Genomic DNA, 15,378 nt, shown 5'->3' on the forward strand with positions numbered 1-15,378 from the left:
TGATGCTTTGGATACGTAGGCTGTGGGTTTGACAGCAAGCCCTGGATTTTGCTGTTTAACTGTGAGCTCCTAATGTCACTCTAGGGTTTATGGAAGGATGGTGGTTTTGCAGTCATTGCAACTGTGAGTTCTGTGTCATAATCATAAGTTTTTTCTCGAAGTGGATTTGTTTGTGTTTATAAGCCTGAAAAATGACACTTCCATAACTAAATGAAAGCCCACTCTCCCTTCCTGAATCTTTTGGGTCAGAAATGGAATGCTCCAATACAAGTTCTTCACTTAAACATGAAGAAAACTTTACAGGTGTAAGAGGGGAAAAAAAAGGCAGAACTTATGAGAATATTGCAAAAACTGGAGAGTGTTGGAGTCATAGAGAGAGAGAGAGAGAGAGAGAGAGAGAGCACACAGAAATAGCCTTCGGCCTGTCAAGTCCACACTGACCATCAACTGCCTATTTTACACTAATCTTGCATAAATCCCATTTTTTTTTGTAATTCTCTTCAAATTCTCATCAACTCCTAGATTCTACCACTTGCCTACTCACAAGGGGCAAACCCCTCATCTTTGGGATATGGAGGACACTGGAGCACCCAGAAGATACCCACAGGGTTATGGGGAGAATCTGCAAACTCCACACAGTGCCGGAGGTCAGGATTGAACCCAGGTCTCTGGTGCTGTAAGGCAGCAGCTCTACCAGCTGTGCCACTGTGCCGACCCAGCTGAAAGGTTGAAATATTATCTGAATACTCCAGCAGATTACAGAATCTTGGAAAGCTGTGTGATTCAATTGTCAGTGACATTGACCTAAAATAATTGCTTGTTGAGCACTAAAAACAATTAGTCATGGTGATTATCAAGTTGTAAAGATATAAAGTGTAGAAGAAATGCTAAATAATACACTGATATTTGAGTAGGGAGATGAATCATTACCTTGTTTCCTTCAACAGTGGAGAACAAAAATGGAAGAATATTCAGGATCAATTTGAATAAATTAGTTGCGCATGATTGTGCAACAATAGGTGATTTTGTTGCTTCTCTGCCTGCCTTGTGTAATGTTGGAGGTACTGTGTGTGGAGCAATGAGATCGTCTGGGACTAGTTGGTCGTTGTCCATGATTTGCTAGGAAGCCACAAATGGAAGTTTTATGTTTGACTGAATTCTTAATCATTTACAGCCACTGAAGTATTGTCATGAGTAGTCACTGCTGTAACATAAGAGATGTGGGTGTCTGTTTGGGCACAGTAAACTCCCACAAATGACAATGTGATCAAAAGTCTGATTTAATGTTAAATAAAAATAGAAAATGCTGGTTAAGTCATCAGGCCAGGTGCATCTGTGGGAAGACAAACAGAGTTAATGATTTGGGTTGAACACCCTTCGTCAGAACGGGAAAGGAGACAAAAAGCTGCAGGGAGGTGCGGGAGGGGGATGTCTCTGATAGGGTAAAACCAGGGTGGCCGTGGGGATAAGTTGTAAACAAGGTTATCTGGCCAATTGGGTCAGTTAGTGGGTGGGAACAGACAACAAACAATCTGCTAGAGGAACTCAAAGGATCGAGCAGCTTCTGTGGGAGTAAAGGGTTCCAATGCAGGATTTCGACCCAAAACGTCCACAATTCCTTTTCTCCTATAGATGCTGCTCGACCCACTGAGTTTGTTCTTGTGTCCTCAAAAAAAAGGTGGGACTTGTGAAATGCAGAGCAGGAGAATGTGCCTGGCAGACTGGACGTGTCCTCCACTCCCAAATAAAAGGGGGGGAAGAAACAAACAAGCTGAGCTAACGTCATAGATGGATGACTGATAGAGACGAAGAATTCAGCACGGAGCCCTGCAGGCTGCAACGTGCTCAGACACAAGATGAGGTGTTGCTTTTCAAACTTCAGTTGGGCCTCTCTTTAACTGGCCTTTGTCACCGAATACTGAGAATCTCTGAAGGAAGCTTGATATCTCTCAGCTATTTTACCCACAAAGTTAGATTTGCAAACATTTCTTAAAAAGCCTTGCACGAGTTATTTAAGAAAAAATTACTCTTCCAACCAAACATCTGAATTCTGAAAATGTAAAGACTTGGCCCATACTGATAGTTCAGAGGGGATGGGGAATTCAAGTATTAAAATTAATTTTCTGATTTTAATGTTGTAAACACGGGGCTAAATGGGGAAACCTCTTTCAAATTGTGCCATCTTTAATGTCCACCTGAATGACTCGGTAGAACGTGGTGGAACATCTGACCTGACAGATGACACTTCCAACAGTCTAGAGGTCTCTCAGTACCCCTCGGAGATTTTTACACTCCCATCTCTGGAGTATGGGCCAAATCTTTAAATTTTCAGAATTCAGATGTTTGGTTGGAAAAGTAATTTTTTCTTAAATAACTCATGCAAGGCTTTTTAAGAAATGTTTGCAAATCTAACTTTGTGGGCAAAAGAGCTGAGGGATGTCAAGCTTCCTTCAGAGATTCTCAGTATTCAGTGACAAAGGCCAGTTAACTCCTAAACAGAACTTGTGTATTTGAAAATCGACTCACCCTGTAGCAGAGCAATATCACGCCCATCTGTTGGCCCCTGACTTCTCATCAGGAAACTCGACTCCCAACTTTGGTTACGGATCCTTTATGTACTGGAAACTTTCCTCTGGCCCCGTGTGACATCAGCAGTAGATCTGTGCCCAGAATTCATCTCCACCCTGATGAGCAACCTTGCTAGTCAGAAAAACCACAAGAATCAGCTGCTGCAATCTTGAAACTATGCTGTTTAAAATGCTAGCACTCCATCTGTATTTTGTGACCTTCTGTACAGGCCCTTGTCTTGTACTTGGACTGCTTTCTCCTGGCATTCATAGACTACACTCATGTCGTGGCACTCCAGAGAGAGACCACCCTACGTTCTCCTGCCTCGGGAGCTCCTTTGTACAAGGGACATTCAAACATGTCTCCATCAGGCCCTGTTTCTCGTATTGATCCCAGTGTCCCTAGGAGTGGCAGCTGTCTTCCATCCCTGCCCAGGAATGCAGTGCAGAGATGCAAGAAACTGCAGATGCTGGCATCTGGAGCAACAAACAAAATGCTGGAGGAATTCAGTGAGTCAGGCAGCCTCTGTGTTGGGAGATGGGCAGTCAATACTTGGCGTTGAGACCCACTCACCTTGCCCAAATGAAGGGGTCTTGACCCAACATGTCAACTGTCCATTTCCCTCTTCAGACTCTGCCTGATGTGCACCCACCCCCCCCCCCCCCCCCCCCCCCCCGAGTTCCTCCAGCATCTTGTGTGTTGCTGCAGCAATGTAATATCCCTTCTTTAAGCAGTAACACTTCCCAGTAGTAGGAAGAGTGCTGCTTGTATTGCAGTATGACCTTTTTGAGCTGGCTGCCCGCGGTGTCAGCTGCAAGGCCAAGTAACTGTGGGGCCTTGCAACAGTTCAATAAACTGATGTAATACGGTATTCCACAGGAAACCCACCAATGCTGTTCTGGGAATCTCAGAGTTGTTTGTAAGCCTCCCAAACCAAGTTAAGCTGACACAACATTGTTTTAATGACAGCAGAATGCAGTAAATAAATGCCAGGCTGCTACCTTCTAATAATGATGGCAATTAAAGATATAATTGATACTGATCTTCATATGACAACTCAGTTTCGAAGTGTACAAAGAGAAGGAACAAAACACACTTTACAAAATGCTTAAACCTCCCATCCCCTACATATGTTCTGAGCAGTGCAGGGATATGATAGAGGGGTTAAGGTTGGATGGTGCATGAGGACTAGAAAATTGCACACGTTACAGGTTTGTGCAATTAATGGTGTAGGGGTAAACCTAATTACACAGACCAGGTAGGGAAAGTTCAAGAAATAATTGGACAGAATTATTTGTTACTCGGACAAGTGTAGATGAATGAGAGAAAGCCAGCAAGGAGTCGTTTAAGGCCAATTGTGTCCAACTGCAACTTTTGTGATGATGTAACAAAAAGGGTTGATGAGGGAAATGAAGCCCCTGTGGTATTTGGATGCATTGATAAAGTGCTCATATCATCAAGGTAACAGCATGGATAGAAAATTGGCTCAGTGACAGGAAGGCAGGGATGTGAGATGTGAACCAGGAGTGTAGGCCATTTGACACTTCCTATCAGCTCTGCCATGGCTGATCTCCCTCTGTTCCACTTTCTTGCATTCATCCACATCTCTCAATTCCCTGAATATCTTAACAATCTACCACTCGCTGTCTGGAATTGTCAACATAGCCTCCCTGGAGAAGAATGTGAAAGATTCACTGACCTTTGGGTGAAGGAGTTTCTTCTCCTCTGTCCCAAGTGGCTGTCTCCTGTTTCTAGACACCCAGCTGGGTGAAGCATCAATCGTGCATCCACCCTATCAAGCCCTGTCTTTAAAAAAAAAATTTCAAAGAGCTCTCCCCTCATTCATATTAATGCAAGCCTCGTCTGCTTAATTTCTTCTTTGGGTAATTGCAACATCTCAGGATCCAATCTTTTGAACCATCATTTGCTGATTGGGAGACCAGACTTGTACCTCTCCAGGGGTTTAAATGCTCACACTATGTTGTTGTTCGAGGGGAAGTATTATCAAAGGACTCTGTTTGTCTGCCTGAGAGCAGGCCGGGGTGACAGTCCACGTTTCAGTGCTCGGGTTTCTACAGTGGGATACACACAACTTGCTGATTTGGGCCAATGGTGGGCATGTTAGAAAGATGGTCAGAGCACATGGAGTGAGCTGTCACTTTAGACTCTGGCCAATCTTGTGATCTTGGGTAATGGAACAGTTTACGAAGTAGGGTTTAAATATAGATGACAGATTTCACCTTTGTGCAATGCATGTTTGAGTAGTTTAACAGCATGATCATCTGAATGGACTGAGACTTCCAAATCCTGATGCAGTACAGTTTCACCTTGTAGATAAGATTCAACTTGTTTGGTTGAGGATTTTTGAATCATTTTCGCCCTCTTTGCACACCCACAGGCGGATCACACAGCTAGAATGCAGTTTGGCATTTCTACCTCAAACGATTGACTTATGGATCATTGACACACTTGGATGTGTCATTAAAGCTTCCAGTGCATGACTTGGATGGAAACATTCAATGGTATTTATCGTACGTGGATCTGACATGGGCTTTTCACAGAAGTGACAGATGTATCAGATATTACTGTTAGGATAATGAATATCTAGTTTATTTTTAGTCACATTTGGCCAATGACTCTGAGCTTTAATTATATATGTGTCCTGTTGTCTTGCCTGTGTATAAAGACATGGCAATTAATTACCACTTTGGGTAACTGTGATTACTTGTAGCTCTTGCAATTGCTGATGCTGTAATACATGGTTTAAGGCAGAGTGAAACGGAAGCTTGCACAACAACAAGATCTTTCTTAACCCAGAGAGTTGTTGCGGTGCTGGTGATGATGTGCATGGATGGTTGACGTTAAACACGATCTACCTGACACTTGCTGCTTCAGGTGCACATTGAGAAACCTGTGTAATAGTCAAGTTTAACAGTATTATAGGCCATTATTTTGACATTAACGGTGACCTCGGATACTGTTTAACCACAATTTGCCTCATTGGGGAAGCCTGTTGGACATAAAACTCCTGTCAGCTAAAAGAGGGGAGCAGGAGGAGGCTATTCAGCCTTTCAAGACTGCTTCACCATTCAGTAAGATCACAGCTGATTTTTAACCACCAATACAGTGTTCCTTTACTAATCCCATAATCTTTGATTTCCTTCCAGAGGTAGATTTTTAGATACTGTCTTGAATGTACTCAGCATCAACCCCTCCACAGCACTCTTGGGCAGAGAATTCCAAAGTTTCACAACCTCTGGGTGCAGAAACTTTTCCCTATCTCTGTCCTGAATGGCCGACCCCTTATTGTGAGACTATTGTGAGATATTATTTTGCTTGTGATGCTGCTGCAAGTAAGCCTTTCATTGCAGCTGTGCATACATGTACGTGCATACGACAATAAACTTTGACTTTGATCATTGGTTCTGACACGACAAGCAGAGGAAACATTAAATTGCAAGCCTACCCTGTCAAACCCCGTAAGAAATTCAGATTATTGATTAGATGACCTCCCATTCCTCTAAACTATGGAGAGAATAGGCCCAGTTGGCTTAATCTCTTCTCAGAGGACATCTCAGGAGTAAACCTCCACTCCCTCCATCACAAGTACACCCCTCCTTTGGGAGGAAGGCCAGGCTGTACACAGTAGTCTAACCAGAGCTCTGTATAATTGGAGCAAAATGTCTCAATTATTGTATCAAACCCTCTTGCAATGAAGACTAATGTACTATCTGGTCTTGTAATTGTTTCCTATACCTGCACGTTAACTTTCAGTGAACCGTGTACAACTCATGCAGGGTCCTACAGCATGGAAAAAGGCCCTTTGGCCTATACATTTATTCCTCATCCCGTTTCCCAGCACTTATCCCTCTAAACTATTGTCATCCATATATCTGTCCACATAATTCTTTAATGTATCTGATGTACCTGCTTCAACCACTTTCTCTGGAAGCTGGTTCCATATATCTACTGTCCGCTGTGTGTGTAAAAAAAAAGTAGCCCCTTAGGTTCTTATTAAACCTTTCACCTCTAACCTTAAAACTATGTCCTCTAGTTTTCAATACCCCAACGCTGCAAAACGAAAAAGACTGCTCACCCTATTTATGCCCCTTGTAATTTTATACCTCTATGAGATCACCCCTCAGTCTCTGATGCAGACCCTTCTGAACACCAGCACCTCTCAGTCTCTCAGCATTTACAAAATAGCTCTGCTTCTCTGTTTTCTACCAATGTGATTGACCTCACATTTTATTCACCTTTTATTCAATCTGCCACAACCTCACCTATTCACTTAGCTTGTCAATATCCTTCTGAAATCGCTCTGCACCTCCTCACAATCCACAATGTCCCCTGGTTAGCGTCATCTTCGTACTTGGGTATTTCACACATTATTGCTGTGGATTGTGATCAGGTACCCAATCCCGGGTCCTCCCAACCAAAATTGTCCCACTTATTCCTGTGCATTTTCTGTCTTTTAGCCAGTCTTCAGTCTGCCATGCTATATTATGCCCTATCCCATGGAATTTAGATTTGTGGTAGAACCTTCTTGAAATTCTTCTGAAAGCCCAAATATGCCCTATCCTTACTGCTAGTTATGGCCTCAAAAATTCTAATAGATTTTCTTTACTACCTTCCAGTGCATGAGAACACTTCTAGACTCCATGGAGTTTTGGAAAGTGATTGATGAAGGTAGAGCTGTGGATGTTGTCTACATGGATTTTAGTAAGGTGTTTGACAAGGTCCCTCATGGGACGTTCATTCCTGCTGACTTGGCCATTTGGATTCAGAATTGGCTTGTCCATAGAAGACAGAGGGTAGTGATCCATGGACTTATTGTGGCTGGAGATCCGTGATTGGAGGTGTTCTACAGGGATCCATACTGGGACCTCTGTTGTTTGTGATATATATGACTGGATGAAAATGTAGATGGGTGGGTTAGTGAGTTCGCAAATGATACAAAGATTGGTGTTGTAGATACTGCAGAAGATTGCCAAAAGATACAGCAGGATATAGATCAGTTACAGATATGGGGGGGAGAAATGGCAGATGGAGTTTAATCTGGCCAAGTGTGAGGTGTTGCATTTGGGGAGATCAAATGTAAAGGGACAGTACACAGTTGATGGCAGGATCCTTAACAGTGTTGATGTACAGAGGGATCTAGGAGTCCAAGTCCATAGCTCCCTGAAAGTGGCTGCACAGGTTGATAGGGTGGTAAAGAAGGCGTATAGCATATTTGCCTTTATTAATTGAGGCATTGAGTTAAGAGTTAGGAAGTTGTGTTGTAGCTTTATAAAATTCTTGTTAGGCTGCATCTGGAGTTTTGCATTCAATTCTGGTCGCCCCCATTATAGGAAGGATGTGGAGGTTTTGGAGAGGGTGCAGAAGAGGTTTATCAGGATGCTGCCTGGATTAGAGGCCATGTGTTATGGGGAGAGGTTGGACAAACTCCGGTTGTTTTTTCTGGAGTGGCAGAGACTGAGTGGAGGCCTGATAGTTTCCTCCGGGTGCTCCGGTTTCCTCCCACATTCCAAAGATGTAAAAGTTAGGAAGTTGTGGGCATGCTATGTTGGTGCTGGAAGCGTGGTGACACTTGCGGGCTGCCCCGGAACACACTATGCAAAAAGATGTATTTCACTGTGTGTTTCGATGTACATGTGACTAATAAAGATATCTTATGAGAGGCATAGAGTAGACAGACAGTATCTTTTGCCCAGGGTTCAAAATGTTTAATACTAGAAGGCATGCATTTAAGGTGAGAAGGGGTAAATTCAAAGGAGATGTGTGGGCTAAGTTTTTTAAACAGAGAGTAGTGGGTGTCTGGAATGTGCTGCCGGGGTGGTCATGGAGGCAGATACAATAGAAGCATTTAAGAGGCTCTTAGATTTGCACATGAATATACAAGAATGGTGGGATATAGACATTGTGTAGACAAAAGGGATTAGTTTAGTTAGGTGTTTAATTACTAGAGTAATTAGTTCGGCATAACCTCGTAGGTCCAAGACTCTGTTCCTGTGCTGTACTGCTCTATGTTGTTGAAAATGGCTGCCAGGTATCCTGAGGTCTTTTAGTGTGCTTCCACAGGCATGGAGGGCAGGAGGTCAACAAAAGCTTTTCCATCCCATTCTGAAGCACATTTCTGCTTTGTGATCAGTCTTTGGTTGTTTAAATCACTTTTTGTTAGTTACGGCCTTATCTTGGGAGGGAGAGTCTAGAGAGTGATGGTGTGATAGGGAAACTCTTGAGAGTGATGGTAGGTCTGGGAGTGAGGGTCTGGAGAGTGATGATGTGTGCTCTGTCCTTTCAGGTGTACCGAGGATACCAGGACAGGCGTGGTACCAGGAGTGGTTTTCCCAGGGCCTGATCCGGGGGCCAGCGATCGCCCTGCTGATGGCCATTTACTGGACCCAGTGAAACTTGCCAAACTGGACACCACAGCCCTCAGTGGAAACATCTCGGCTGACACCCTGTCTGCCCCAGAGCTGTCGGATCGCCCATTGCCAGCCTGTGACACAGGCACCCATGAGGTGCACTACGTGAGGGAGGCAGGAGAGCCAGAAGATGCTGCCCATGGTGAGGAGCACAAGGATGCCTGCACCATTACCGGTATGTCACTGAGCATTCGGTGCTGCACTCATGCAAACTCTTCTTGTGGTCTTTGGCCTGGGGAACGGAGGAGTGGGAACAACACTAGACCACTTCCTGTACACGACCAAACTTTGCAACTTCCCCACTCTCCCCCACCCTTTAATCTCTCTCTCTCCTTCCCTCTCTCCCCCCCTCTCTCCCCCCCTCCTCCTCCCCTCCTTTCCTCCCTCTTCCTCCTCCTCCCCTCCCTCTCTCTCTGTTCCCCCCCTCCACCTCTGGTGCACTGTCTACCAACTTCCCTGCAATTACTCGCCCAGGCTAATCCAACAGTCCAAGAGTCCCTTATCTCTTCCACCAAGAAGACCGCGGGTAGCAGATGTGAGGGTTCACCACACCCACGTTCCCCTCCACCTTCCTAACCTGGAGCCTCATCACTGTGTGAGCACTCATATCCACCCTGTTCTCCCTGGAATTGCCCAGTTCAGGAGTCCATCTGGAATATCCCCTTTGTTGTCTGAGGATTGAACAGGTAGACCTAAGAGATGGAGACAAAATTTAAGCTCTCCTTCCCTCAAAGAATTACCATCCTGAGCTCTCACTGCTCTCTAGAGTTTAAGTTCGGCCAGCTGGTAAAGTTCTCGGATATCACAAGAGTCTGTGATATTTCTGAATAACACACCCCATCATCTTACAGAATGTGGAGAGGGAATTCGTGAATAGGTAGAGATTGTTACAGGAGTTTACATAAAATCAACAGGCATCAACCACAGTATCTACTTTTCTAAAATTACTATATTAATTTTAGCTTTTGCATATAATTCCTGAGGCAGATAGTTCCCAATCTTTGCAAACTCCTACAAGTATATATTTATAACTTATAAGTGGATGTTACCTTATGCCAAGAGTTACATCTGCAGCTGTGAAACACTTCATCCTTTAGATAAATCCCTGAACTTGATGCATTTTTGTACTATTTTTAATGGGTTGCTTAATATATGTTGATACTTCGTTTAGGGATTTAACTAAGTTTAAAATTATTAATTGTATGTATTTCCTATAATAGTGAACAATGCTGGTAAGCAACTCTTAGATAAGTTTAGTTGATGCCATATTTATGGACAAGATCATCCTTTGTTTATTGAAGTTGTCTTCAAGTTATTTGTGGGCCAGGTCAATCATTCCTGATCCCACATTTGCCCAGGTTGTCCTGTGATGTTTTTGAAGGTTTATTTACCCATTTTTGAGCAAAGTCTGCTATTGTATTGCTAGGATTGTTTTGTGAGCTTCGTTAGTCCACGTACCTGCAGGTTCTTATTGGTTACGTTTTCTTAAGCAGGTACAGGTGAACCCTGTGTTACAGTCATTCAGGTTATGGAAATTTGTCCTTACAGAATTCTCAAATCACTACCCAAAACTTTGAGATATGAGGCAAAAGATGTGGGGGAGTGGCACTGTTGATCAGAGATAGTGTCACGGCTGCGGAAAAGATGGGCGTCGTGGAGGGACTGTCTACGGAGTCTCTGTGGGTGGAGGTTAGGAACAGGAAGGGGTCAATAACTTTACTGGGTGTTTTTTATAGGCCGCCCAATAGTAACAGGGATATTGAGGAGAAGATAGGGAAGCAGATCCTAGAAAGGTGTGAGAATAACAGAGTTGTTGTGATGGGAGATTTTAATTTCCCAGACAGTGAGGGGTTTAGATGGGGAGGACTTGTTTAACTGTGTTCAAGAAGGATTCTTGACACACTATGTAGATAGGCCTACAAGAGGAGAGGCTGTGCTTGATTTGGTATTGGGAAATGAATCTGGTCAGGTGTCAGATCTCTCAGTGGGTGAACATTTTGGTGATAGTGATCATAATTCTATCTCCTTTACATTAGCACTGGAGAGAGATAGGAACAGACAGACTAGAAAGGCGTTTAGTTGGAGTAAAGGGAATTATGAGGCTCTCAGGCAGGAAATTGGAAGATTAAATTGGGAACAGATGTTCTCAGGGAAAAGTACGGAAGAAATGTGGCAAATATTCAGGGGATATTTGTGTGGAGTTCTGCATAGGCATGTTCCAATGAGACAAGGGAGTCACGAGAGGATACAGGAACCATGGTGTACAAGGGCTATAATAAATCTAGTCAAAAGGAAAAGAAAAGCTTACAAAAGGTACGGAGAGCTAGGTAACGTTAGAGATCTGGAAGGCTAATAGGAAGGAGCTTAAGAAGGAGATTAGGTGAGCCAAAAGAGGGCATAAGAAGGCCTTGGCGGGCAGGATTAAGGAAAACCCCAAGGCATTCTACAAGTATGTGAAGAGCAAGAGGATAAGATGCGAAAGAATAGGGCCTATTAAGTGCAGCAGTGGGAAAGTGTGTATGGATCCGGAAGAAATAGCAGAGGTACTTTACATCAGTATTCACTACGGAAAAAGATCTTGGGGATTGTAGTGGGGACTTGCAGCAGGCTGAAAAGCTTGAGCATGTAGATATTGGGAAAGAGGAGGTGCTGAAACTTTTGGAAAGCATCAAGTTGGATAAGTCGCCGGGACTGGATGAAATGTACCCCAGGTTGCTGTAGGAGGCGAGGGAAGAGATTGCGGAGCCTCTGACGATGATCTTTGCATCATTAATGGAGACAGGAGAGGTTCAGGAAGATTGGAGGGTTGCAGATGTTGTTTCCTCATTCAAGAAAGAGGGTAGGGATAGCCCAGGGAATTATAGACCGGTGAGTCTTACCTCAGTGGTTGGTAAGCTGATGGAGAAGATCCTGAGAGGCAGGATTTATGAACGTTTGGAGAGGTATAATATGATTAGGAATAGTCAGCATGGCTTTGTCAAGGGCAGGTCCTGCCTTACGAGCCTGACTGAATTTTTTGAGGATGTGACTAAACACATCGATGAAGGGAGAGCAGTAGATGTAGTGTATATGGATTTCAGCACGGCGTTTGATAAGGTACCCCATGCGAGGCTTATTGAGAAAGTAAGGAGGCATGGGATCCAGGGGGACATTGCAATGTGATCCAGAACTGGTTGGCCCACAGAAGGCAAAGAGGGGGGTTGTTGAAGGTCCGTATTCTGCGTGGAGGTTGGTGACCAGTGGTTCTACCTCAGGATCTGTACTGGACCCTTACTCTTGTGATTTTTATAAATGACCTGGATGAGGAAGTGGAGGGGTGTGTTAGTAAGTTTGCAGATGACACAAAGGTTGGGGGTGTTGTGGATAGTTCGGAGGGGCTGTCAGAGGTTACAGAGGGACATAGATAGGATGCGGAGTTGGGCTGAGAAGTAGCAGATGCAGTTCAACCCAGATAAGTGTGAAGTGGTTCATTTTGGTAGGTCAAATACGATGCAGAATATAGTATTAAATGGTAGGACTCTTGACAGTGTGGAGGATCAGAGGGATCTTGGGTCCGAGTCCGTAGGACGCTCAAAGCGGCTGCACAGGTTGACTCTGTGGTCAAGAATGGCATAGGGTGTATTGTCTTTGTCAATCGGGGATTGAACTTAGGGGCCGAGAGGTATTGTTGCAGCTATATAGGTCCCTGGTCAGACCCCACTTGGAGTACTGTGCTCAGTTCTGGTCACCTCACTACAGGAAGGATGTGGAAGCCATAGAAGGGTGCAGAGGAGATTACAAGGATGCTGCCTGGAATGCGGGAGCATGCCTTATGAAAGCAGGTTGAGGGAACTTGGCCTTTTTCTCCTTGGAGCGACGGAGGATGAGGGGGGACCTGATAGAGGTATATAAGATGATGAGAGGTATTGGATCGTGTAGATAGAGGCTTTCCCCCAGGGCTGAAATGGTGGCCACCAGAGGACATAAGTTTAAGGTGCTGGGGAGTAGGTACAGAGGAGATGTCAGGGGTAAGTTTTTTACTCGGAGTGGTGAGTGCATGGAATGGGCTGCTGGCAACGGTGGTGGAAGCGGATACGATAGGGTCTTTTAAGAGACTGTTGGATAGTTGCATGGAGCTGAGTAAAATAGAGGGCTATGGGTAAGCCTAGTAATTTCTAAGGTAGGGACATGTTCGGCACAGCTTTGTGGGCTGAAGGGCCTGAATTGTGCTGTAGTTTTTCTATGTTCTATGGAATAATATTCATTCTTAAAGAATTTTTTGTGGGGAGAAGGAAAGTAAACAGTAAACACATAATTTTGTTTCAACTTGCATTACTTTAAATGCATAGATGATTCGGCTTTGCGCTGCGGAAGATCTCAATGTGGACAGTCTTCTCAGAACACAACCCCTTTCATAACACGGGGTTGCCTGTGTTGCAAAGTTTCCCTGGACTTTAATGTCTCATGTTTAGCTTAAGGGGATTGATGTAATTTATTTAAAACCACGTTTGTATAATGCTGTAAAATTTTTAATTTTTGAGTTCTGACGCAGTTGAATCTTAACTCAACATCACTGTGGAAGCAAATTCACTGAAAGAAGTTGATGGCAGTGGCTCATCACCACCTTCTGAAGGGCAGTTAGAGACAGGCAGTAAATGCTGGCCTTTACACCAATGAGAAATTTAAAACAAAGTTGTGATCAATTGGTGTTTGTTTAGTTTACAGTGGAAATGATGAAAGTTAGTGCAGAACCACACGTCTCAGTACAGGTCCTCCCCAGCTTACGAATGCCCAACTTGTGTACTGCCTGTAAATTCGAGCGTGTGTTTGGGAGACGGGTGGGATTGATTTGCCAGCTGCTTCAGAGCTGTAGGCCACTTCTGCCATGTGGGAACTCAGTTCGCAGCCACATTTCCGACTTGGGAACTGTCTGGGTTATGAACAGTTCACGGGAATGGAACCCTGTTGTAACCTGGGGACAACCTGTATGCAAAACCATCGATTCTCTCTGGGTGAGTTAATGCAGACCCTGTAACAGGAGCTTGTCCTGTTTTTGCCATCAGCTTTGTCTCCCTATTTGACCTGTGATGAGCCACCACATCAAATCTCATGCCATGTAATGGAATAATGCACACAGCATTAGAGATGTTTTGTTTTCCAGTTAGATTAGATCTTTGCAGTCTAAGATCATTAGGTTCTAGCTGTGCACTCTTCGAGAAATTGCTCCACCTTTGGGACTGTTTACACTGGTTTTGGATTTGGTATAAATGGAGGATTTCAAGAGGAGACACATGTTCATTGGTCTTTTCACAAATGCAGGGCTTTTTAACCTGTACGGTTACTGTTGCAATCTGGGAAACATAGTGGCCAATTTATGCACAGCAAGCTCCAATAGGATGCATGTTTCAGTGACTTGGCCTGTGGACAAATGCTGGCCAGGACACTGGAGGACTGGCAGGTGCTTTGAAATAGTGCCATGCGATCTCTGATGTCCACCTGGGAGGGTAGATGGATTTGGTTCCACATTTCATCCAGGAGATGACATCTCTGACATTACAGTGCTTGTCATTTTTCCAGGGAGCAGGGTTTACTTCCATAGACACTGATTGGAGATGAATGGTGTCCCAGGGCATGGGGGACAAATCCTCATGTCTTGGGGTCCGTGTTGTTTGCCTGCGAGGCCAGACAGGGCTGTGGTATTGTATCCCATCCTGAAGATGGTACCTCAGTGCGCCACTCCCACAACATTGCACTGGATAGTCAGTTGAGAATTCAGTGCTTACGTCTCTGTAGCTTGCAACCTATTGACTCAGAGGTGAGTGAGAACCACAGTTCTTTTCTCACTAATGTGCTGGATGCCAGTGATGCCTGAAACTCATCCCTTCCGCATGAAGTAAACTCATTTGGGTTTACTAAAGAGCCCTGTGGTACACCGTTAGTGCTCAGGATGTTTTCTCCATCCTGGTTTAACCTGTGCATGGGAGTGTCTCCCCACTGTCCCTTTGATGCAGGATCTGCTGGTATCTGAAACCTCGAGTTTTTGGTTTGAGTGGAATGAGATAGGTGATATTAGTGGAAAGATGATATTAGAAGAAAAGCAGTCCCAGTTTCTGTAACACAATAGAAAATGGCAACAGTTGCATTTCTTGAAGACAGCACTGTAGATTTGGTACATTTAGACAGTTGAATCATTGTCAAGGTAATGTTCAACAACAATGTTTGATGCCTTTACGGAAGCAACCCATGAGAGATTACTTGATAAGACTATTACCAAACAGATGTTGACACTGAGCCACAGAAAGTTGAGGAGACAGCCAATGTTCAATCAAGAAAGAGTAATGGACGATTGATAGTCAGTGCCAAGTTAGTGGGCTGCAAGGGCCTGTTTCTGTGCGGTGTGACT

General features: G+C 44.2%; 1 protein-coding gene across 1 annotated transcript in view; it reads left to right on the forward strand.

Annotated features, from left to right (window-relative positions):
* trak1a (trafficking protein, kinesin binding 1a) overlaps window positions 1–15,378 on the forward strand; it is a 216,031-nt gene that overhangs the window by 69,020 nt on the left and 131,633 nt on the right. The window contains exon 2 of the mRNA XM_052015442.1: window positions 8,873–9,171. The gene's annotated coding sequence lies outside the window, so the exon portion shown is untranslated. The remainder of the gene's footprint in view (window positions 1–8,872; window positions 9,172–15,378) is intronic.

This window comes from Pristis pectinata, chromosome 5 (assembly GCF_009764475.1).
Source record: "Pristis pectinata isolate sPriPec2 chromosome 5, sPriPec2.1.pri, whole genome shotgun sequence".
Lineage (NCBI taxonomy): Eukaryota > Metazoa > Chordata > Chondrichthyes > Rhinopristiformes > Pristidae > Pristis > Pristis pectinata.